The 25,963-nt window shown below is 41.1% G+C and overlaps 1 protein-coding gene across 1 annotated transcript in view; it reads right to left on the bottom strand.

Moving 5' to 3' along the window:
* The window catches only part of TANC1 (tetratricopeptide repeat, ankyrin repeat and coiled-coil containing 1), a 226,962-nt gene that overhangs the window by 89,031 nt on the left and 111,968 nt on the right, over positions 1-25,963 (bottom strand).

Genomic DNA, 25,963 nt, shown 5'->3' with positions numbered 1-25,963 from the left:
TCCCCCCAGCCCCACCTTATCAGCAGAAGATCTGGAATTCTTAATAAGACGGGATGGAGCCCTCACTCATTGATGCTTGAAAATGGACAAGGATGAAAACCTTTACAAAACAGTTTAGCTCAAAAGGTTACACGCAGTCAACACATGGCCAGCGATTCCACTCCTGTGTGAATATACGTTTGTGCACTTGTCACATACATTCATAGTAGCATTATTTGAAATAGCCAGAGGCCCACTGAATGATGAAACAGAATGTGTGTAGCCAACACACTGGAATACTGTTGGGGAAATAAATAGAAGAAGCACCAATTCATGCTAGGACACGAAACCTGAAAATTTATGCTAAATGAAAGAAACCACGCACAAAAGACCACCTGGTATGAGATTCTGATCATATGTGATGTGCCCAATAGACAACCTATAGAAATGAAAGGGTTTGTGTGGTTGCCAGGACTGAGGATATGCTGGCTTGCTGGGGGATGACTAAGGGAATTCTTTCAGGAATAATGAAATGATCTAAAATTAAATTCTGGCAATCATTTATACAACTTTGTAAACATACTAAAAACTGCACTGTATATTTTTAAGTGGATGAATTGTATGTGAATTGTGCAGTATATCTAATTATATCTAATTAAAGCAGCTTTAAAAAACCAAAAAAAAAAAAAATGTCCATTCTATCTGCTTCTTCCAAATGCCATATTCCTTTCTGGTCCAGAATTACCCACTTGATTCTTGTGATTGCTTTATAGTTTTAACAAGGCCACAGAGATAGAAACGTTTTGCATCACTAAGAAGAGGGGTGATGGAAAGAGATCCAGGCAGAGATCTGTGACTCTGCCCTCTGTGCAGCCCTGAGCTACTGTCCCAAAAATCCCAGTTCTCTTCTCCATTCTCATACAGTGAAGGGGTGACATGGGCAAACTCTGAGAATACTTCTATCTCAAACACCTTGTACATCTGTGAGATTTTGTTCAAACTATGGCTTATGGTGAGAGATGCTGCCATCTAAAGGTTTACTGCAAAAGCCTATATACTACTAAAAAGAAAAATCCAATTCCCAGCCAGTGATAATGTGTCGCATCTTAAAATAGGTTGTATTATCAAAGAGGTTGCTTTACAAATAAGGATGCTATTTCTAATGTCAGAAACCATGATTTTTAAATGACTAATGTAGTATTTAATCAAGAGCTGTCTTTATAATTTAACTCTGTCAGAAAGGGAATGTTTTTTAAAGGTTAATGGAATGGTTACAGGGGAAGGGGGAGAAATACATTCACAGTCCTAAGTGGGGGATGGAAGCTTCTGCGTCAATCAAAAACACACATACATCCACATATAAGTATGCATGGGGGAAATCTGCTGTGGAAGAGACAGATCTAGGAAACGGCCTTAGCAGGACAGAGAAACAGAACCAGGACAAATACAAAGGTGTACCATGTGCACCTTTGGTTTGTACTATGCCTATCTTTGGTTCCCTACCAACTTTCTTCTTCATCTGGTTTTTTCCATTTAAAGGAGGTAGGGAAGGTAAAGCCCTTTATGGTCTGAAGACTCAACTAGTGGTCATACTTACTACTTGATAGATACAGGTATAGCTCACCTGTACTGGGTGGAGCCAACAGCAAATCCCAAAGAGATCTGTTTCTAGGCTTTAATCTACCTACCTAATACATCCTTCAAAAATATACTCTTATAGTAAGTACTTTTGGTGGACTAGGTAAAGGGGGCACTTCAACCACTGAGCTATACCCCTGACCCTTTTTATTTTCAGATAGGATCTCACTAAGTTGTCACAAGGCCTGGCCTTGAACTTGAAATCCTCTCACCTCAGACTCCCCATCACTGAGATTTTGAATGTGTGCCACTGCACCTGGCTAGTAAGTACTTACTTAAAAATGTAGCCTCTTTCACGTGATATATACAAACGGTTATTATGAATGGCTGGAACATGGAACCAGAGCCTTCAAAATGCATCATGCCTTTCCATCTAATTGTCCTGTGACAGTTCTACTTAGAGGCAAGGGCTAAGAAAGGCCTCCAGGTCTCTCAGGACTCTGAGAGCAGTGACTCTGTACCCATCTCCCTCCTCATCGTCCCCTAATTAAGGACTTAGATGCTGCAGAGCTAAAGACAAAGCATGTGAGCCTCCCACAACAAGGGGAAAATTCATGAGGTCAGAGACCTGGACAATCTGGTTTCCAAGCATATTAAATAATAAATAACACCAGAGAGCAAAGAAGACGTAGAGTAGACCAAAGTAAATAAAACATGCATTCACTGGTCACACAAGGCCCAGCACTTAAATGCATTATTTGTTCATGTCCTAGTAACTTTGGGAGAAGAGAATAATTTCCTCCCCCCATTTTTAGGTCAAGAATTGAGGTTTGAACAAGTTCAACAATTTGCTCAAGGCCTACACATGTCAAAGCAGGAAGGAATTCAAATGCTGCTCTATGCAGTTTTGAAGTTCACGCAATGAAACCACAACTCAGCACTTAAAATACTGTGCAATCTAGATTAAATATACAATTCCAAAAAATCCAGGGGGCCCTGGAAACTTCTACCACCCAGTCATCCACAGACTTCAAGTTGTTTTAGGCAGCAAATCTTTCCTCCATCCTACTTGTCTCCAATCGCCCCCCTAACGTTTACTAGGAGTTGAAATATTATGAAGTGAATATAAACAACTCTTCTCCTACTTGAACCTTTTATTAAATTGCTTTTCAACCAAGAGCTGAACCTTGAATGCTATAAAACAAGATAAATTTATAGCTATAGAGATTTTATTCTCTCCCCTCCCCGACTGCTCATTAAAGACTCTGTGAGTACTTTCCATTAAACAGAGCAGACGAACACTCGATTGCCTCTGCTCCCTTCTGAAACACCACTGAAGCTGCAATAAAGGGATTTAAGAGAGACTGGTGGGAAAAGGAGATGACCACAGGCAAGAAACTGACTTCTGAAAGTGGGGAATGGATTGCCAAGGAGCAGAGGAATGAGCAGAGCACGAAAGTGGAGTGCTGGGGGCGTGGTGATGAGGGTGGGCACAGGCCTGGGAGCCTGTGACCACCTACAGGCTGGGCTCAAAATGTATTAAAGGGAAAATCAGACCCTCAGAATCTCTTCCCAAGCCAGAGGCATTTGCTCCGTCATCCTAAAGGCTGTTTATTCTCCAGAAAGGCTGAATTTTAAGACCATGAAGATTCAAGAGCTAAACTGGAAAACTACGATTAACAAAAACTCTATGTGCAGGCTGGTGGGGCCACCCAAGACGCAGCTGTGGGAACCGTCAAGCTTATACATCAAGGCTGGAAGAGACTGGAGGCTTCCCCTCTGGGGAAATACAGCAAGAGAAAAGATCTATCAAAAATCACACAGGGAGACCCCCGACCTAAGAAATGGCAGACCCTGAGAGCTGTACTAGAGTATGGCCTATGCTGCACACAGCCCTCAATCAGTGTTTTAGCAAAACTATACTTATAGGCAAAGGTGGAGTCAAGGATCTCCAGATAGACTCTAACAGGGCAAGATAGCAAAACAGCAACTGAAAGAGGTTCAAAAAGGAACTCGGAAGAGTCACACACACACACAAAAAAGGAACACTTCCCAGAAAGAAAAGTGATGCTACACAAGCGTGCACTGTGACAAGGGGCATGCAGAGTCCAGGATGTGGCCAGCTGAGCAGGCTCTGGCTGCAGAGTGAGGACCCCTGGAGGCCGCAGCAGTTAGGACCCACTGCCATCAACCAGGTGCCGATCTGACACTTAAATGGCCAGCCACCAAACCACAATGACACTGATCTTTGTACCATCCATATGAAAAATTCCCCTAAATGAAGCAGCTACTACATCACTTATCAACAGAGTCCTGAACTAAAAAGCCCTTTTCCCCCAAACCCCTCTCACTCAGAAAAAGTATTTACAACACTTTCCACACAGCTGTTTATTTAAAAAACACACACACAGGCACACACACACACACACACACACACACACACACAACAAAAACTCCTCATCCCTTAGCATAAGCTACTTTAAAGTAAAATAATTTCCTCTGTTTAATAAACCAAAGAGTTATAAGATTAACTCTTCCAAATTAGGGCTGGGGGGTGTAGTTCAGTGGTAGAGTACCTGATTAGTATGCATAAGCCCTGGGTTCTATCCCCAGCACAAAGAGAAAAGATTATACATGGACACACACAAAACAAACTTGAGAAGGGGTGGGTGGAGGCTGGAGATGTAGTCTAGTGGTAGAGCAGCTTGCCAAGCACGTGTGAGGCCCTGGTTAATCTCTAGCACTGCAAACAAATACACAAAACAAAACTAAACAAACCCCACTTGTTTTCCATATTAACCAGAACAGAATACTGTTAGAATCAGTGTCCACAAAGCACAGCATTCTTGCTACTAGCTAGGTTTTAAGACAAGACTGCCAGGTATAAGGGTGAACAGATGTGTTTCCCTGGCTAATGCCTCACCTCCCAGTCACTCCTGGGCAGCTGACCCTCAAGGGCACTGTATCAAGCAGCTTTCCCAGCTGTCCTGTGAACCTGGCCCCTGGGCCCCTGGGAACCTGGCTACACGGTAGATTCTTGTATTTGAAGTAGGGATGGAACCATAGTCCGGTAGAAAGGAGGGGCTCTGAGGAAAACCACACTGACCACCCTCCTGTCAGACCAGAGGGGTCCGGAGGCCATGGCCAGAGCCTTGCCCAGATGAAGAGATCAGAGATAAATGGGGGTTTGTTCTTTATCATAAATTAAAACCACTTCATCTTACCCCAGATCCCTTTCATCATTCCAATTCCTGAGTCCCCACAGTCAATTCTCCCACCATAGGGGAAGGGGGCTCTCGAAGTTAAAATTCAAAGAAACAAAAAAGTTTCCAAAAAAGAGTTTAAATGGTCATAAACTTGCAGGTACCAAGAGGCTGGTTGCAAAGGAATAGCTGCTGTCACTTCTTTAATAACAAAGAAGGGCCGGGCGTCCATTTGGAAAGAAGGGGCCAGCGTCTGCCCTTAATCACTGTTCTGCAACCTTGAAGAATGAGCACTCTCCATTCAGCATTCTGCCTTTATGTAAATCTCCAAATAACACTTTTCCCTGTGGCCAGTTTTCTTACTCTTTTTGACAGTTTAATCACACAGCTATTCTACTGCTTAAAAACTGCCATATAAGGAATATTTTTTAAAGGGGGATGGCAGAAATAAACCAAACTGGGCTTTATCTTCAGGCAATTAGTGAGAGAAGGGCAAGGGTTACTTTTCATTTCTGAGTGTTTCAGTTAAAAATAATTATATATATATGCACAATATTTAGGATACAAAACACCTGAGGCTACTTACAGCATTTAAAATAGATCTTATATTTTTCACACCATCTAGAAACTATGAAAAGTGATGCTTTGGGTTATCAATCATTTTAGGGATATTAGAGTATGCTGAACTTTCACAGAAAAGGTTCCTGTCAATTTTATCTGGTGTAGTTTTTCATTTCACATTCAGAAATGTTGAGAAGATGAAGAAAAGGAAAGGAGGAAGGATTTGGGGGACAGGGAAATCTTCATCTCTAAAGCAAATGTCACTTAATAGCCAATTCCAAATGCTAAACTGTAATAAACTATCAGATCAGAGTCTTGGATTTTTAAAAAATGTATCTTATTTTAAAAGCAGTGCTGGGTGGGGGAGCAAACCCAGGGCTTCCTACACGCTAGAAGAGTGCTCTACCACTGAGCTCTACCACATCCCCAGACTTTTTTATCTTGAGATAGGGTCTTGCTTTTCCAGTTGGCCTCAAATTGCAATCCTCCTGACTCTGCCTCCTGAGGAACTGGGATTATGGGCATGTACCACCACTCTGGGTTCAGTCTTAGATTTTAGAGCAAGATATCCAGAGAGAGCTTCTATAGTCTGACTCCTCTCCCCACTGTACCCCAAAAGAGAATGTGTGATGGGGAAGAGGAGACATATAATTTTGGACTGATGCAGGGAAGACCTGGCCTAATCAAGGCTTCAGGGCTGGAGAACTGGTGGACTGCCCACAGACACAAGCTATAAGGGGTGACAGCCTCTTAGGAGAAATTATTCTGAGGGAAAGAAGGGCCAGATAATGAATCAACCCAGTTGCAAAGCCTTGGACAGACAAGAGGGCAATTTCAAGTACAGCACAGAGTCTATTTGGATTTCTCCTATGAGAAGCAGGGGAAGGCTGTAAATAAAAACCAAAAATGCTGCTTAAAATGTCTCTCTCTACTCCAGGGAAGGAAAAAGGCAGCAAAAGTCCTCTGCCCCAAAACACCTAGGGTCCTGGATGCTGGTACAGGGCTTATCTCCTGAAGCTGCTGGCCACCCCTGAAGTACCACCTGAGTACATCCAGAAGTTTCCAGAAGCACTTTCACAAGGACCTGGGGTCTTGTGCCAGGAGAGAAGGGCAACAAATCAGTGCATGATGGTAACTACTGGGACCTCATCCATACCCAAAGACAGGGGAGACCTGGGGAAACTAAGACCAAATTCTAAGGATGAGAAAACAGAAGGGAAAGAAAACCACAGGTCACCTCCTCATGGTGAATGAAATATGAAAGTTACCTGACACCACTCTCAACAAGCCTTTTACTTATTTCAAATGCCTTATTTTTAGAAGTCCCCTGGGGAGGGTGAATGGCCTTTGGTCATTCACACAGTGCATAAGGCATGGTGAGGATGCAAACATGCATTGTCATTACTGCGCTTCAGTCCAGTGGGAAGTAGCACGTCCAGGGGTGCCATGCTTCCCTCAACAAGCCCCTGTCACATAAATGTGGACAAAGATTTTCAAGTCTGTCTGTAGTCTACATATTTATGGTACTATGAGCACAATAGTAATGAGTAATTTTTCCATTTTCTTTCAATGTCATGCTGTTCTTATACTGTACCTAAATTGGTGTTTATATATTAAAACAAGGAAATGCGTTAATTCACTTTACTTATTTACTTCACAGATGTCTCCATCACATGTCAGGCATGAGGGTAAGATCCGAAGACATAACCCAGTTCTCTGGAAGATCTCAATTAATAAGATAAAAATCTTTAATACAAAATACCTCCATATAACCAGTGTGATATAAATGTACATCAGGGGCTTTAATATACTGCCTAAAGGTGATTAGTTGTTTTAATCTGAAATATTGATTCCAGGAGTTGTTAACTGGCTTACAATCAAAAGGACACACTCATAAGATGGTCCTGCAAGCCTGGTGTGGTGGCACATACCTGTCATTCCAGTGACTCAAGAGCTAATGTAGAAAAATCACATATTCAAATAAAGCCTCCACAACTTAGTGACACTGTATCAAAATATGAAGTAAGAATTCAAACTATGAAATAAAAAAGACTGGGAATGTAGCTCAGTGGTAGAGCACCCATGAGTTCAATCCCCAGCACAGACTGAGGGGGCGGGGAGGTTGCTATAACCCAGTCAGTCAGTTGTCCTTGCCACCAACCAAGGGTAGGTTATGTTAATTAGTGTGGTTTAGGTCAGAAATGTGCTCTTAAATTAGTTAAATTACTAACTTTGTTAGTTAATATTATAGTTGTTGATAATTTGTTTTCAGTGGTGAAATTAATGCCATCTGTGGTAGGTAAGGGAATTGGCCAGAAATGTCACAGACATGCGTTGACTTTTGTATGACCCAGGTATAGAAATCTGGCAGACCCTCAGAAATATAGAGCTATAGGTAGGAAGAGTGCCCTAGCCTTGATAAGCATACGGGCAGGGCCAATCGCTGATTCCTAGAAATCCTTAGGTTTCTGATGCAAAATGGCAGGATAACCAGAATTCTGCCTACCACAGCCAGAATCTGAAGATGTCACTCTTAAGATTCTGGTCCTCTCAATATTGAATCAAAAATCTCAGCACTGCTGTAAAGGGACTCTGCAAATTGAATTAAGATTTAAGGTTACTGATTAGCTGCCCTTATAATAAGGAGATTGTCCTGAATTATTAGGGGGTGCCCAGTGTAATCTATGAACCCTTAAAAGCAGAAGTCAGGCAAAGGAAGAGGGAACCAAGATTCAAATGATGAGGATTCCACACCCTTCTGGACTTGACACCTTGCTGGCTTTGAAGCTGAAGGAAACCACTAACTATGGAATGCAAGCAGTCTCTAGAAGTTCAAACCGATCCCCAGCTGGTGGCCAACAAGGAAAAGGTGATCTCAATTCTACAGTTCCATGGACCTCAATTCTGCCCACCTGACTGATTTGGAAGTGTCTCTTCCACTGAACCTTAAAGGAATGCAACCAGGCTTCCATTTTGACTTTGGCTTTGTGAAACTCCAAACAAAGAGCTAGCTATACCACACCATGCCTGGACTTGTAGAGAATTTTGAGACAATAAATTTGTTTTAAACTGATAAGTTTGCAGCAATTTCTTAAATCATTAATTTCTTAGACCATTAATACACTGCCTATGAAACCCTGTCCCATGTACTGCAGGGAAACACGGGATGCAAGGTGTTTTCAGAGCACTGATCCCTAAAAAAAGACAGAACTGGGACTTCACCAGACACATAAAGCAGAGTGCATGGCTACAGGGTGGCAGTCTGAGCATTTTTCTCATTCATACCTGGTAGTGAGTTTATAAGGAGGAAGACTCTGGCCCTGACCTGACTTTTGGTAATAATTATACTTACCCATAAAGAATATAATATCTGAAACTGGTTTCATTAGGTTTGTAAGAATTATTCATTGAGCATCTCTAATCCAAAAATCCAAAATAAAAAAAAAATATTCCAAAATCTGGAGTTTTTTTCAGCACAGACATGCCATAAGCAGCAAATTCTATAACCGATCTCATGTAATCAGTCAATAGAAAGTGAAGTGCACTAAAAATATCGTGCACAATTACCTTCAGGTTCTGTATATATGGTATATGAAACAAATGACTTTTATATTCAGCCTATTGTATTTGACATTCCAAAGATATCTCAATATGTACATGCAAATATTACAAATTTACAAATTCCAAAATCTGAAACATTTCTGGTCCCAAGCATTTCAGATTATTTCATTTCAGAGTATTTCAACCTGTATTAACTGCTTACAGAAAAATGAACAAACACAAACCTTGATTTTGAGCTATCTCTAGAACAAAGATCTGAGTTCTCCATAGAATGGTAATTCCACAGTTTCTCAAAATAGGGAAACCACCAGTAAGGGGTAGGGTTCCTCTGTTATTCACACAAGCAGGAAATAAGCTGTATACCACATGAAGAAACTCCTTAAGAACTTTCTTTGCCTGAGGGTTCAGCCTGGTCATGCTCCACGTGAAGCCCCTGGAACAGTGGCGATAGCATCACCTGGAACATGTTAGACATGCACATCCTTAGCCCCACCCCAGAACACAGAGTGATTCTTTTTTTTTTGTGGTGGGGGGTGGTGCTGGGGATCAAACCCAGGGCCTTGTGCTTGCAAGGCAAGAACTCTACCGACTGAGCTACCTCTCCAGCCCCCAGAGTGATTCTGATGTCTATTCAAGTTTGAAAATCAAAGATTTAGACTGACTAGGACAGCTTTTCAGGACCTTGCCCACACTCTGAGGAGGAAGCCTGTGACAAAGTAAAGTACCGAGACAAGATGGAAAGAGCTGCCCAATGGTAAGTGACTGGGAAGAGCAGCAGCAGAAGAGGAAACCGTAGCCCTGAACTGCACCTAAGGATGCAGTGGGGATAGCATCACCAAGAGGGAATGCTCAGAGGTGGGAGACAGCATCTCACTCTTCCCTTTCCTACACAGAGTAAGTGTGGCCTGAGAAAGAACCTTGCCCTTTTTGGCTTTACAGCCCTTAGCACAGAGCACAAATGTGTATTTCAATAAGAAAAAGTTTCTTCCCATTTTTTATATACATTATACTTATTTACTATAAGCCAATCATTTCCAGGAAATTTTATTTGCAGATATTTTCTCAAATATTCATTTAGTATAGTGACTACTATGGAAATCTGCTCTAATATCATTCAGTCTTCCAATTCAGGCAGGAGATCTGGGAATAAAAGAAGAGGCAGGAGAGAAGGATATGTCCTGGTCTAGCCAATGATTCTGAGGAGGGTGTTCCATGGCAAGAGGGCAGGAGAAGAACAATCCTGTGACACTCATCAGCTCACTTTTATTAGGGTGTGCTCCTTCCTCCTCCACCACAGTGGCCAGGTCCTTCTTGGACAAATTTCTGATGCATACACACACACTCCACCCCCGACCCTATATAGGAAGCTTCATGACCTACATCACAAAGAAAATGGGCATCAGAAGGAAGCACCTGAAACTTTCTTCAGCCCTGCCCTCAGTCTCACATGTACCAGTATTCATCTGGTCACATAAATCTAAACCTAATCTACCTGTGCTCAGGATGCTGAGTTCAAAGGCAGGAAAAGGCAAGAGAGATGCAGAATCAAACTACTTCTATAGAGAAATGTCTATGAGAATTGCTGCTCTGGGTAGGATTTATAGGTTTGATCAGATTAGGTCAAAAGATTAGCCATGGATATTAGTTACAACCTAACTAGGTGGCACAAAGATGATTAAAAGGGCCCAACTTGGATAATGAGCTACCAGTGCACATGAAAGCAGGAAATGAGCTCTATACTGCATTCAGTAACCAACTCCAAAAGAGAGACAGAATTCTCTGATTAGCTAAAAAAATTTTTTTCCACATTTTTTATGGTTAAAATATAAACAAACAAAACATAACAAAATGGTTGGTGAAGATGAAGAGCAACTGGAACTCTCATATTGCTTGTAGGAATACAAAATGGTATAACCACTTTGAAAAATAGTTGGCATTTTTATATAAAGTTAGACAAACTACATGATGCTACCAATTCCACTTCTAGGTACTGACCCAAGAGAAATGAAAATAAGCTTATAAAAAACTTGCATATACATATTTATAGCAACTTTATTCACGGCCATCCAAAACTGGAAATGACCCAAATGTCTTTCAACTAATGAATGGATAATTTATGGGAAACTAGAGACACCTAGTTGCAGGAAGGCCCCAAGTCGCAAGTCCAAGGCAAACATCTCTGACCCCCACAAGTCAGTCCCAGCATCAATCGTCTCTTCCCATTTTGATCAGAGTTTTAATTACCTTTCTGTTGGTATATACAGTCTTGATTGACTTTCAATTACGATTTTACAACTCTTAAAAACTGCAGAAAACTCAGCAATGCAAATGAATTTTGTCTGGCAGAGAACATGAATTTCTATAATGCAAAATTCTCAGGTAAGCCATTCTTAATATCTTAAGGGTTTCCTCATTGACTAATTAATTGTGTTTTTGCCTTTTGAAAGTTATACTCCATTGCATTAAATGAATAAAAGACATTTCCTGGTGCAGCCAATGAGAGATAAGTGAGTGCTGGGATTTTAGGAAGACTTTTTAAAGGAAACTGACCCACATGGAAGAAGCCCCAATTTGCTCTTCTTTTCTCCTTTTGGCAAGGAAAGTGGACATGCAGCCATGTCCTCTACCAAGGTGACCTTGTGTTAAAAAACCATGGCAAACTGATGGAATGAGTCCCAAACACATGTCCATAACCTCATCTCTGGAACATGTAGCTTCTTGATTTAGAAAGACCGTCTGTAGCTGTGATGAAGTTAGAGACCTGGAGATAAGGGAACCATCCTAGATTGTCCAGGTAGGCCCCCAATGCCATCACATGTATCATTATTAGAAAAAGGAGGGAAATCAGATTATGACACAGAGAAAAGGGGGCAAAGTGAAGACAAAGTAGAGAATGGGGTGATACTGCTACCAACCATAAATAAATGGAGCCACCAGAAACTAGAGAGGCAAGGAAAGGATTCTCCCCAGAGCCTCAAAAGGCAGGGACCCTGCTCACACTCAATTTTGGCTTCTGGTCTCCAGAACTGGGAGGGAACAGAGTTCAGGGTTCTGTTCTTTTAAGCCACTACATCTGTGATAACTTGCTACAACGCCCCCCCAAAACGAACATGGATGGTGAGTGTCAAGATGTGGGGTGGAGTCCCTGACAACTTGAAGTGACCAAGGACCTCTGCCTACCTCCAGGCTGTTGCTCTCTCTGAGCAACAAACATTCATCTTGTTTAAGCTACTATGTATTTGACTGTTCTTTACTTGAAACTAAACTTAATCCTAACACAGTAACATTAATTATGTTACTAACCTATTAATTATGGTACTAACCTCACCTTGCCTGAGTTGATCTGTCTTACTGGTTGGCCTATAATCCAAGCAAGGTTTACAATAAGAGCTAAAATAAGTGAACCCAAAATATTGATACAACTGTGCTGTATTTAGGGATAAAATTTCATCTCTGGTAGAATCAGAGAATATATTTAGTAGAGAATTTTTAACTCTTTCAAAATGTGGCATATAATTATAGCTGACAGAGTAGCCTGTGGTCCTAATTTTAAGTATGTAATTTTTAGCTTTAAGTGAAATTCATGTTAAATGATTTTAAATTAATTTATAAATATAGAATTATAAATTGAACTTAAAAGCATATGGAACAAAATGTTTTAAAATTTTAACTCTAATATGCTTAGAAGTAATTTGAAGTTCATTATCATATGTATACAGAATGTCTGTCTCAGACATCATAAGGCTCCTCCTAAAATGGTCTCTCCCTGGGGTAAAGTCAATCTCTTCCCTTCAGTGTTCAATGGAAGGAGCTCAAGATTATAACATCTAAAAAAGAAAAGTAAAGAGAGACAATGAAAAAGAAAAGTTTTCCCTTAGCTCCAGGTCCACCATTGTCCCTGCCTATCTTGCAGCTCCTAACAAGGTCCAAGGTCAACCATCATGTATTTCTGGTTCCTCAGCAAATTCTAGAGTCTTCTACATACTACTGAAGTCCTTTTGCCTCCACAGTGTGTACATTGCCAGTGCCCAGGCACTTGCCATCATCCTCCAATAGAATCATTCCTGTGTATCCCCAGCACTGGCACAGAGACAGGACTCTGGCCTAAGATACCATCTCTAAAGTCAGGATCTTATTGTATTTGTGTAGTCAGAGGTGTGTTGGGCCACTCATGAATGGCCCCTAGCAATCCCCAGGAGGGCCACAATAGGCCACACTGAAAGAAAGCAAGGGCAGAGTGCAGACTGGGCTTGTGAGCTCAGGGCACATGTTCCTCTCTGACCTTGTGATGAGCTCGCACTTGAAAATGCATGTTTTCCATTATCTGAAATGCCTCTTGCAAATATCAAGTGCAGCAGCAAAGTGATTCTTAGGGGCTTAGCTATTATCTCCTCAGAGTATGAACGGGACACACTGCACTCACAGATGCCATAGGTAACCTATGACATCACTGAGATTAGCCAAAGTGCCAGGGCCACAGCTCTTCTCCTTATGACGCACCTACTGTCCTTCCCCACAGAGACCCACACCCTATGACTTCTCCACAGTGGTGTTTTGCTTCCTATCAATGTTCTGGGTACAGGACAGAGGGAATGATTTTCACATTAAACAATTCTTAGAGAATTGTTATTGGTCAAACCAACTACAATTTTATCTTATCTCACTCTAAAAGCTGATTGTGATTAACATTAAGTTGAGAATTCCTGATTGCATGCTGATTTATTACAACAGAGGGGCTGTTTTTGTTTTTTGTTTTTTTCCTTTTTAGACCAACTGTAGCTGATCTGGCTTAGCACACGCCAACAGTCAACCACAGGCAATATTAAATCATCCCACCAATTCCCCTATCTCTGCTGGTGCTGAAGACATCCCCAGCGGACATCAACATTCCAGGGTACCCGACAGCCCTCAGGGCTCTCTCAGCCCTCCCCATGCTCCCACACATCATTGCACTGTGGCTCCTTTCCACATGGACTTAAGTATCTTAGGCACAAGAGCAAAAACATCTGAAAGCAACTGGGGGCAAAGAAACATGAGCTATTAAAATAACTCCCCAATCTATTTATTCCAAAGAAGAATGGCTCCCTAAGTTCAGAGTTTCAACCTGTTCTGTTTGTATACCTCAGCTATGAAATAATTTGAGTAATCAGGGAGAAAAATAGCTACCCAAAGGTATGTATTAGCAGTTAACATGCTGTGCTTGCCTAGCCTGTGCGAGACTCTGGGTTCTATCCCCAACATTCGCCCCTGCCCCCTCAAAAAGGTGGAGTTTTTTTTTTTTTTTTTTGCTCTGAAGTGCTTACTTTTTGTGTAAACCTGATAATGTTTAAAGAAAATCAGAGGTGCAGCCTCTCTCTTAAGACTCTGAAATAATTTTCTCTTAAGAAGTACCTTGGCTACTAGAATGTTACCAAATTAGGTGAGTCAGAACTCAGTGCAAATTGTTCCTAGACTATAACGTTTGCTCTTTACCACAAGGTGGCGCTGCTTCAATGCTAATTTCAGGCAAAAATCAAGAAGCACAGCCTTGCCAGGAATGTTCTTCACCATCAAGGTAACCATGCTTGCATTTCTTAGCAACATGAAGTTCAGAAATGCTTTCTCTCTGAGGTTTTAGGTAACACACATATGGCTAACAATCTGTCCTTAGGAATGAAACCTCAGAGGCAGCAATTTCCCGCCCCCATTTTAAGCCTGACAATAGAACAGACTGACTACTCAACCCCTGCAAAGGCTGACCTCAGCAACACTAAAGGGGGCACAAAGGCCTGAGTCCTGAATATCAAAGTGCAACCCTTTAAGTTCGTTGATGCTTAAATCCAGACCAACATCAAATGGGGAAGAGACCAATTTCAGATGCAGAAAAATCCCAAACAATTTATATAGATATTATACTTTTAAAAAAAAAAAATTTTTTTTAGTTGTAAATGAACACAATATTTTTTTATGTGTTTACTTTTATGTGGTGCTGAGGATCAAACCCAGTGCTTTACACATGTGAGGGAAGTGCTCTACCACTGAGCTACAGCCCCAGCTCTAGATATCCCACACTTAAGGATGTAGATTATAACTCCCCACCCCATGTGGCTGGCTCCACCTAGTGACTTCCTTCCTTAGTAGATGGAGACGGGGAGGGAAGGAAAAAAGAGTAACTTTACCATGGATAAACCTGGTAATCACTATGGTGGCCAGGGGATCAAAATTAAAACCAACAATAGCAAGTCCCACTGCTAGTACATGCCATTAACATGCAAAGAGCACTTCACCTCTGTGGTTTGCTCCCAGAAGTCCCCAAATCCAGTCTAATCATTCCAATAGAGGGTCATCCTATAAAATAGCAGACCAGTATTCCTCAAAGCTGTCAAGGTCATCAGAATATCAGAATGAGGAAAGTGTGAGAAACTGTCACAGCCAAGATGAGTTTACAGAGACATGACAACTAAATGTAACGTGGTGGTGTAGATGGGATGCTGGAACAGAAAAAGGACATTAGAGAAAAACTAGAAAGATGAATAAAGTATAGATTTTAGTAGGCATCAATACTGGTTCATTAATTGAGTCAAATATATCATACAAATGTTTATTAATAACAGGGGAAACTGAGCATGGAATATGGAAACTCTGTATTATTCTTAATGACCTCTCTATAAATGTAAAACTACTTGAAAATAAAAAGTTTTTCAAAACTCAAAAGTTCACCCAAGACTTAAACGGTAACCAAGAGGTGCCCTCACATGCAGAAAAATGCCTTTGCCTTTCATACTGAGTATTTAGATTGTGTTCCTGATAGCTCCTTGATATTCATCCTAGAAGAGGCAGGTGAAGCAGAGAAGCACTGTTCCACTGAAGGTCACATGAAGGACCATGCTGAGCTTGATGGCTTCTGTACCATCCATCATGGTTCTGGGTGGAGATGACCGAGGCTTTGGAGTAAGAGCAAGGTTCAAATCCCAGCCAGAGGTTTACAACTTGTGCAACTTCCAGGAAAGTTATCTAATCTCTTGGGTTCTCCGCCAACTATAGAGGGGTTGATACCTAAGCCATGGACCAGAAATATTTATAATGTTGTTGAGCACATGGTAACTACTGAATAAATGCTATGGCCTAGGGGCTACATAAGACTACTGCATGTTTTTAATAAATAAAACATACTGGAATGCAGCCCTGTTATCCATTTACGTATTGTCTATGGTTGCTCTGTGCCACAATGACAGAGTTAAATAGTCACAGAGACCTAAAGACCTAACATATTTACTTATCTGGTCCTTAACAGAAAAGGTTTGCTAACTCTGATTAAAGGTCATTACCACACTTCCAAAAGCTAACAGGCACTTTTTATTCCTTATCATATTTGACCTTCACAGCCTCAGTCTTAGAGTCTATTGAAATGCTTCCCCTCCCAGGCCAGCCATCAGAGCTGGGGCTCTGCACTACCAACTCCCTGGTGCTTTTCACAAACAACGCTGGGAACACCCAGAGTTCCACGCAGGAGAGGTTAAACTAGTCCCCGCTGCAGTAAATCACACCAGTCCCTACATTTGTGGTACAATAGAAAGAGTATCACTCGGGACCAACTGGGATTGATTGTTTCACCTTTCAGACCCTCAAGAGTTCTTACCAAAAACACAGGAATACTGCCTACCTTGAAAATGCCATAAAAATTAAATCAGGAGTGAGGAAATGTAAAGCCATGAGGCACAACAATTTTCTTCTGAATCTGGATTCATCCAGAAAACCAAGCTAGAGCCCGCAGCAACCTTCCCAACTGGCATGCAAAGGATGAGCCAAGGATCTGCCAAGGTACAGATCCCCTGAGCTCTGGGCTGTGGGGCAGAGTTGGCAGCAGTGCCCCAGTCGACTGTTTATTTGTCCCAATTGCTACACAAATATTTCCTGTGCATTAAAAATTATATAAAAAGTCCTTGTTCTGAGCAAGTCCTTGCCTTGCATTTTTCATCCTTCCCCAATTATGTACAAATACATCATCACAACCTATAATTTCTTTTTCCTAAAACTTTGGTGAAGTTTTCCTAAAACTTTGACCCCCCTCCCCCCACTTCACTTCGCTATCCTCTGCACTGCAGGGAGGTAAGCCACTGTACTTCATTTGAATCCTCATAAGAGTCCTAGTCTCCTCAACTCCAAGATGGCCAGCAGGAAATAGTAGATGTCTTAAAACCCAAACCTATTTCATGCCTCTGCTTCTAAAGAGCCAAAGAACATTACTGCCAAATAAATAAATAAACCCTTCCTGGCTCCAAATGCATTTCCATCCTCACCACTGATGCTCTTGACCCCACGAGACCACCGATGGCCAGCTATCGTGGCCCACTAACTCACATCTCTGGACTTCAGGTGGAACTGTTCTTTTACTACAGGAAAGTCTTCCCACCTAACTGGACCCCTGGAAGCTTCTGTTTGCTATGGAGCAACTCGGTTAAGAACCCCCCTGGCATCTCACACATAGGAACCTTCCCAGCCTCCACCAGGAGATTCCCGATCTTCTTCAGGAGGTCATGACACTTCCTAGAGACTTAGGTGTCTTTACCCTCATCATGTCTCTCACTAAACTGGGAGGTTTCTAGAGCTTAGGGTCAAGTATTTATTTACCTTTATATTCACCTCATCTCTGGCCTAGAACTCAATGCATGGCTGATGCTCAGTAAACCCACATCAAACAAATGTTTATGAAACCTCATGACATCATGGACTGAAAAAAGATTTGAGTAACTCAGAGTGTCTCTAAGGCCATTTGGAAAAATAAACATCACCACCCCTCCTGTGTCCTCTCAGGATGAAAGGGATCTTGGGACAGTCGCCAGTCAATTTGGCTGCCAAGAAGTCTGGGGAGCTGAGGAGAAAAGGCTCTTCAGAGCATTAAAAAGGCACAGAAACTAAGAATCCCCCGTCAAAGGGAAGAAACAGGGACGTCAACCTTAAAAGTAACAAAGGATGTTGGTGCACAAATAAAGATGCGATTCTTTTGAGCAATCTGCTAGATGTTTCTTTCTTATTTCAGGGAAAACATGAGGGTCTCAACTGATCTCCCCGCCGCCTTGTATCACAGAGAAATCTATAGGCAACAGATCCATACATTAAGGTGACTCACAGATTTCAGGCTATAGGTTAAGATTTTTTTGTTTCTTCCTCAAAAGAACCTGTTACTTTTCAATTGCTCGGTAAGACACCACAAACTTAAAGAAAGTATAGAGAAAAACCTAAAATCTAGTTAATTAAGTTCTCAGAAACTGCAAAGTGAGTATTTTCCTTGAGGCAGCCTACCCATATAATTTCTCCCTGGCTGAGAACCTTACAGGTGACAGGTGGCCATCATGAGGCATCTTTTTACAGGTAGAACAAGTCTGCCTCAGGACAATGTTGGGTGGCTGTCCTACCCAAAACCCCAAAATCTTGGTATTAGCTAGTTTTCTCATGAACTACTTTTCACATTGCTCAAAAAACTTGGTAACTTGTGTTCTCAGTGGTTGATCTTTACACTTTGAATTAAAACTATAATAGGAACAAGAATAAATTTGGCTGGAAGCAACACACACACTATAGGAAATGAAGAGCAATAGAGCATCTGGGGAGACTCTTGCCATCGAAGCTGCAGATGGGTCAGCTCGTTCATGAAGTCATGCCCAGAATTTATAAACCCAAAGCCAAATATCAACAGTTTGGCTTGCACAGTTCCATCGATATTTACAAACCCAAATCCAAACATTAGCAATTAAGATGTTTAAAGTTCCTACATTTAAACAGTGGTGCTTTCTCTGCCCTCCAGGTCAGAGAAATAGACTAAAATCAGAAGACAATAATGCATGAGGCCAATAAAGGGCAGAAGGGGCAATTTATCAGAAGTTAGGCCCAGTTTAGTGTGACGTGGTGGCACTAGCAGTTTTTCTCCAGCATGTACTAGGAGTCAACGCACTTTATAAACTGGACCTGTAATCCTCTCAAAGACCTACATGGTAGATAATTCTGACTTTCAGGTGGGGAAATCAAGGATCAGGATAGTCTAGTAACTTCCAAAGACAGAGCTATCAAGAACAGGAGCTTAGAATTTGAACTTAGGTCTGTCTTTCTGAATACTACATAGTCTGGGTAGAATTTTTAAATGAAAGTACTAAGAGAAAAGGGGGCACGCTGAAGTTCAAATTCACTTAATGCCAATAAGATTTGCTTAAATTTCACAGCCACCTTTAATAATAAGTCACTTACTCTGAGAATTTCTTGCAAGCATATGTCCAAATGTTAATGTATATATGAGAGCATATATATTCATTTGAATCTCAACACACACATCTGGCTCTAATAAAAACCGTAACTGAAAAAAATGTTGTCAATTATAGTAAAATGTTTCCAATAAAGAAAATCCCTATCGAATTTTTACTATAGAGCTTGGGGTGCACAATTGTTTTCTGATTGACACAAGGGAAGAGTCACAGCATATGATATATTTTCCTGTGATTATCAAAAATCCTTAGTATTCCAGGGCTATATCCAGAGTTTCTGTGAAACATTAAACTGCCCAAAACAGATGTGTCCATAGTACTTGCTGTTTTTCAAACACCTCCTTCCAGCATCATGGTGGGGTTATAACTGGGCATATAGACCTTCCTTGAAGCCCACTATCCCTTTTCCACAGGAGGAAAAGTGGCAGGCTGTGGCAATCTCATCCGCTGATCCCTTGCCAGTCTTTACCCACACAGGCCCCTCATGTGATGGGATTCTGGTGTACAGGTATGTACTTCTGGTACCATGTAGCCCTACATATAAGCTGCCTACTTCATCCAGGGCTCATTCAAGTAAACGACAATCTGTTTCAATGGCAGAAAAATACCAGCTGCTCCATCCAGAAACAGCGTGTCTATGCATGGCTTTTAGAGCTATGTAAGGGCCGTTCAAGGGCTATCTGACACAAAGGCTTCGGTTGAAGTCTGGACTTTATGGCTGACCTGCATAAGGAACACCTGTGTCTCTGCTCTCAGTGCACAGCTCTGACCACCACATAAGTGCTCAACTTCCACTGCAGTGTTGTTCTCACAGTTCGGTGAGCAAAGCTGGGCCACTCTGGAGCATTTACTCTCCGTCAGCTTCATGAGTCCCGGTCTTTCATTTTGATAGAAGAGCACACAAGGGCTGCTCAATTCACCGAGGCAAGGTACACTGGGCATCCTAGCTTTGTGCTTTACCTCCACTTCTCTTTTCTTTCAAGAACCACTGCTTCCGTGGACCTTTCCACTCGCATCTCCAGTTCTGAGGGGTGGTTTCCTTCACAGGGCAATTATTCATACATAACATTTTAATCGCTTCATGCCAATCATGTGCAAACCAAAAGAAGATGAATAACCAAGTAGTTGGTGGCAGAGCTGGAGGTGGAACCTGCTGCGCTATGCTGCTTTCATGTCCTATTCACAGGGAACAAAGGCTCGCAGGGAGGAATTGCTGCACACGATGATGACACATGCTTGCCAGAAAACGCAGATCTGAGGATGGAATCCCATTGGAGGATAAAGAATTAAGGAGGCCAATAGTGTGGGAATCCATCAAGTTAGATGAAGGAAGCTGAAGACAGGCTCTAAGGCAGATGGTTAGAAGGAAACTGCAACCACCACAACTAGAAGCTCTAGAGCCTCCATCTCATTTAAGCTTTGCTTGCCCTATGCTGTAGTCAGTCCAGGATGCTATAGCAAAAATACCATGCAATGGGTGGCTTACACAATTTGTCTCTCAGTTTGTGGGTTAAGAAGTCCAAGTTCAAGGCTCTGGCCTATCCAGTGTCTGGAGATAGCATTTTCCTGATGTATCTTAATATGCCTAAGCAAAACCAGCTCTAGTCTCTTTCTCTATCTATGATAGGGCAGTAATCCTATCACGAGGTCTCTGCCCTCATGAACTCACCTAAATCTAATTACCTCCAAAAGCCACACCTCCTAATGCCAGGCATTGGGGGATTAAGATTTCAACACAGAAATTTTGGGGTAATGAACAAGTCAGGTGCATAAATCCCCCTAATAGAAGCACATACCCATCTTCCAGATGAGGAAACATAATCTGTGCTAGCACACCAAGCTGGGAGGTGGATATAATTCCAACCTGCCCATCATGGTCAGAGAGAGAGACTGCACCTTTCACGACCTTCCCTCTCAGGGAAAACCAGGGTCTCCGAAGTTCCTGGCTTAGGGTGAAGAATTTATTCTCCCTGGCTCTTCAAAAGGTGGAACTCATTTAGGGATTTTTCTTTAGTCAGGGTGCACTTTGTCAGTGGGGAGCAAACCATTCCTTATCATCTGATATACTGTCCTCTTTAGATCTTCTTATGTAAGTGCTTCTTATGGAAGCACTGATCACCTGGTCATCACTGACAGTGTAACATATCTACTGTAATGTAAATAGCGCTGTGTAAAGTGTTTTGGTAATCTGTTACAATTTAATGGCAAGCATCAAAACAGCCTCCATTTGTATGTAGATTTTATACCAAAAAATGCAAAACACATTTTATATTTTCCATTGACAACTCCCAGGAAAATGTAAAATTTTGCTTTATACTCTTTCCTCTACATGTGTTAGGCATAAAATAGTTTTAGATCAACTTTCTGTGAGCTTAGTAAAATGGAGGAAAACCATGTTATGTTTCTAAGGAAAACATGAACATATGTACACGTGGATATGTTCATCCTGTTGCTGGGTTTTATAAATCATTGCTCATACAGCCTGTACATACGAGTGTGGGGGTTAGTGGAAAGGTATGTGTGCTTATTTCTTAGTCTGGTTGTAGGCTCCTTAGAGGTGTACCTTATCATGTTTTCTGTCACTGTACTTTCTTCATCTTAAAGACCATTATCATTCTTTGGTATGCATTGTAACATCTGGTTTTATATTAAAATATGGCCTTTTCCCTTTCTGATTAAAAAGACTACCTTTGTGTTTTGTAAAAGTGAGTCATTCCTAAATATAAAGATATCATGAATGTTGGCACCATTTCGTGTTAACTACAACAGCCTCTTATGAAAGCAAAATATTTGGAAAAAAATTAAAAAAAAAAAAAAAAAAAAGGTGGAACTCAAAACCTGTGACCACCAAGTAAGACTTTGCTGGTGAAGGCGGGGATGAGAAAAATCACATTTCCTGGGAAGAGTGTTTCCTAAATTACATATCACAGAATCCTCATTCAGAGAAAGCGTGCCATGAGTGGCCCTGCTTGCCACTTCAGATAAACCCCTTACCCAGGCAAGGAAGGTGCCCTGGTTTCTGCACTCAAAGTCCTAATCAGGAAGACTCTGGTAAGGTGCTCTAGTTCTTACCACTCTCCTTCTAGAAGTCACCCTTCTATGGCTTTGCACGTTCTTGCCCCTCTGCCTGGAACATAGCCAGCCCTTCTTGCTCACTCTCTCATACAACCAAGAGTTTCACAACAAATTTGAGGATTCCTGCTAGAACATTAGTCTTTTCTTTCTGCCTGTTTCTGTGTTACACTGATGTTCATTAATGTTAGATACAGGTATAATGGCCTCCATGAATCAGAAATGATCAAAAAGAGATTCCCAGCACGGCCCTGCCCCCATCTATTTCCTCTGAGGGAAAACATTCATTTCTGAGCATGGCCCTGGGTTTGATCCAGCTGCCATCTGACACCACCACAGGGTGCAGCTGACACTGCTGTAAATTGTGACTGGATAAAATCTCCAGTCATCATTAACTGCAGGCAGCAGAAAATAGGCAGCAAAACCAAGAAAAGCCTAAGAAAACGAGAGTGTGGCACAAGCAGAGGAGAGAAGGATGAGAAGCTGCCAACAAACCCAGCTTAAAACACATTCAGCTTTGCTCACTGCCTGATGACAGCAAAGCTCTGAGAGGGAAGCTGGACCTTAATTATAAAACACCCAGTCTCTCCAGGTATGGAGAAAGGCACGTTCCTAGCTTTATGAACATAAGGCACCATCAAATCTAAATTGCTTACATAGCCATTAGTATTTTCAACTGATCACAAGGAGCTGACGAGTGCAGAATACTGAAGTCCTGCTCATGCTAACAGTTATGTGCCTATGCCCCATCGGCAGGATAAAGGAAGTGATGGGATCCTGAAGGAATGACTGGATCCTGTTTTCAGGGCTCCTGAGGGGAAACCGACAAGATCCAAAGACTGGACCCCTGTTCTTAAGCATCCTGCACATGGAATGTCAAGGCAAAGAAAGGTAAGACAAGGCTATGCAGAGGGAAGAAAAAACAGTGCTACAGATATTGGAGCAAGAAGAGGTCATTTCTCACACAGGGAAAAGGAGAAACCATAAAAGAAGGCTGGATGAAACGAGGTGGAGGCCACATCTCAGATCAGTTCTGAGCAGAAAATTCTGACCTGGGGCATAAGGAAGAGAATGAGCGAAGGTGGGAGCATAGCAACGAGGCTGGTTTAGGGCTCAGCAATGATGTCAATCAAAGATTGTACAATGGGAAAAGAAGAGTTTTTTCAATAAATGGATCTAGTATAACTGGTATCCAACTGTAAAATAATAAATGTAAGAGCTAAAATTATAGAACTCTATAGAAAATGTGGGCATTTATTTTTGTGACACTGGATTAGACAATGGTCTTAGATGTAACGTCATAAGGACACAGACAAAATAATGAAAAATTGGACTATATAACAAGTATAGACTTGGGTACTTGAAATGATGCTATCGAGAAAGTGGAAAAAGAATCCACAGAATGGAAAAAAATATTTGCAAATCATATATCTGATTAGGAACTTATATTCAGAATATAAAAACTTAAAATTTAATAAAACTGTATTAGAATGGCTATAATAAAAAGGCAATAAGTGTTGAAAAGGATTCAGAAAAATTAGAAACCTCATACTTGTCTGGTGGAAATGTGAAGTGGTGCATTAATTTAAGAAAATAATTTGGCAGCACCTTAAGAGGTAAAACACTAAATACAGAGTTACCATATGACCCACTGCTTCCATTATTAGGGATGTGCCCAAGAACAAATGGAAACATGTCCATATAAAAATACATATACAAATGTTCCAGAGCCAAAACCAAATAATCTGATTGTCTATCCACTGAAGAATGGGAAAAATATTATAAATACATACAATAAAATGTTATTTGGTGATGAAACAGAATGAAGTACTGATTCATACTACAACATGGATGAACCTGGAAAACATGCTCGATAAAAAAAGCCACTCACAAAAGAACACACAGTGTGTTTCTACTTACAGGAAATACCTGGAATAGGCAAATCCAGAGACAGAAAAGTAGCAGCTTAGGACTTAGGGGTTGGGAAATGAAGGTTAGTGAGGAATGTAGAAATGTTTTCTAATGAGTACAGGCTTGTTTGTTTGTTTGTTTGTTGGGGGGGGCGGTAAAAGTGTTTCAAAATTAGACTATGACAATAGTTGCATACCCCTGTAAAAATGCTAAAAATCATTGAACTATAAACTTTAAATAGATGATTTATGAGGTATGTAAATCATATTCCAATAAAGCTGTTTTTTAAAAATTCAGTGGGATAAATCACAATGGAAAAATATATAAATTTAACTTCAGAAAATGAAAAACTTCTGTGAGTCATAAAACACTGTAACCTAATTAGGTGGGAAATAATGAAACAGGAAATTTTTTTTGTAACAAACTTGACCAATGGTTTTAAAACAAATGTCAACAAAGCTATGATAATTCAGTAAGAAACATAGAGAATGTTAGCCAAATAAGTTTCAACCCAGCAATTTTACTTTTATAGTCTATTTGATAAAAAGAATCACATGCCTATAGACATTAACACAGAAGAATGAATGTTCTTTCATTGTTTTTTAGTGGAAAACTGGGAGCCTCTTATTTGTCCAATGCTAGGGAGAACTGGAAAATGAACAAAATTGCAAGAAAAACATTAAAAGTGTTTTGGGGGGTAAAGGAGGTATCAAGATTTATTGAATCATTTCATGCATGGATGCACCCATTTTTAAAGAGACAGGGTCTCACATATATTGTCCAGGCTGGTCTTGAACTCCTGGGCTCAAGTAATCCACTTAAGAAGCTGGGATTACAAACATGAACCAGCTCACATAGCAAGTCTGTCTGTTTTTGTAATGTATTTTCCTCCTCAAATATTATTTCTAAAATAAAATATATATATATATATATATATTTATATACTTATAACCCTCATTGAGGGGCAATTATATGAGCAATAACATTCTTTATCAGTGGTTTTTAAACTTGCTATATATTAGAATCTGCGGATTCCAGGATACGAACTGTGTATGCAAGTGAAGCAGGACTCATTGGCAGGGGAATATTGGGCTCATGTTCCTCAGGTTCAAAGTAGAACACACACACACACACACACACACACACACAGATTCTATGTGTAAACAATCATTTTGAAAAGAACAACAGAAAATGCTGTGTCACTTTCACAGCTGGGCACCAGGACTATCATGCAAGCTTCCAGCAGGAAACAAAGAATGTCCTATTCACCTGCAAGGAGGAGCTCTTCTTGCTGAAGTCAGATCCTAATTACAGTCCCAGCCAATCAGAAGTGAAAGGGGCACTAGAACTAGATGGTTGTGCAAGGAGAAGAGGAGCTGTGCACTTCCTGCATCATTCTCCACACCCAGAAGCAACCTCTCAGATGCATGTGCACCACCTTCAGCCTAGAGTCTCCTGTGTGCATGAAACCAGAACACAAACTCTTGTGGTTTACAGCACACCTGTCCACCACAAATGGTGCAGACTGAACACAGAACATGCTAGGGACAGAGAGGAAGACCAAGCTCTACTGATAACTTGCACAAATTTTGGGCAAGTTCCATAATGACAGTAAAGTTTCTGTTTCTACATCTGCAAAGAGGCCAGGACCAGAAGTGTTCCAGGGGTCTTCCAAGTCCAACAGGCCTAGATCCACTGTGATCTCTGTGAGCCTCAACAACCTTCAGAGACTGCAGATATGGATACAACTGGAAGCCAGCTGAGTATATTTTCTGACCATAAACTTGATCTGACTCAGCTGTGATAATGCCCCTGACACAGTATCCTGTAAAGAGAGAAAATGTAAATTGTCTGAGAAATGCA

This window comes from Sciurus vulgaris (assembly GCF_902686455.1).
Source record: "Sciurus vulgaris genome assembly, chromosome: 3".
Lineage (NCBI taxonomy): Eukaryota > Metazoa > Chordata > Mammalia > Rodentia > Sciuridae > Sciurus > Sciurus vulgaris.
Note: the sequence above shows the minus strand (reverse complement) of the source record. Positions and strands in the feature narration are given on the sequence as shown.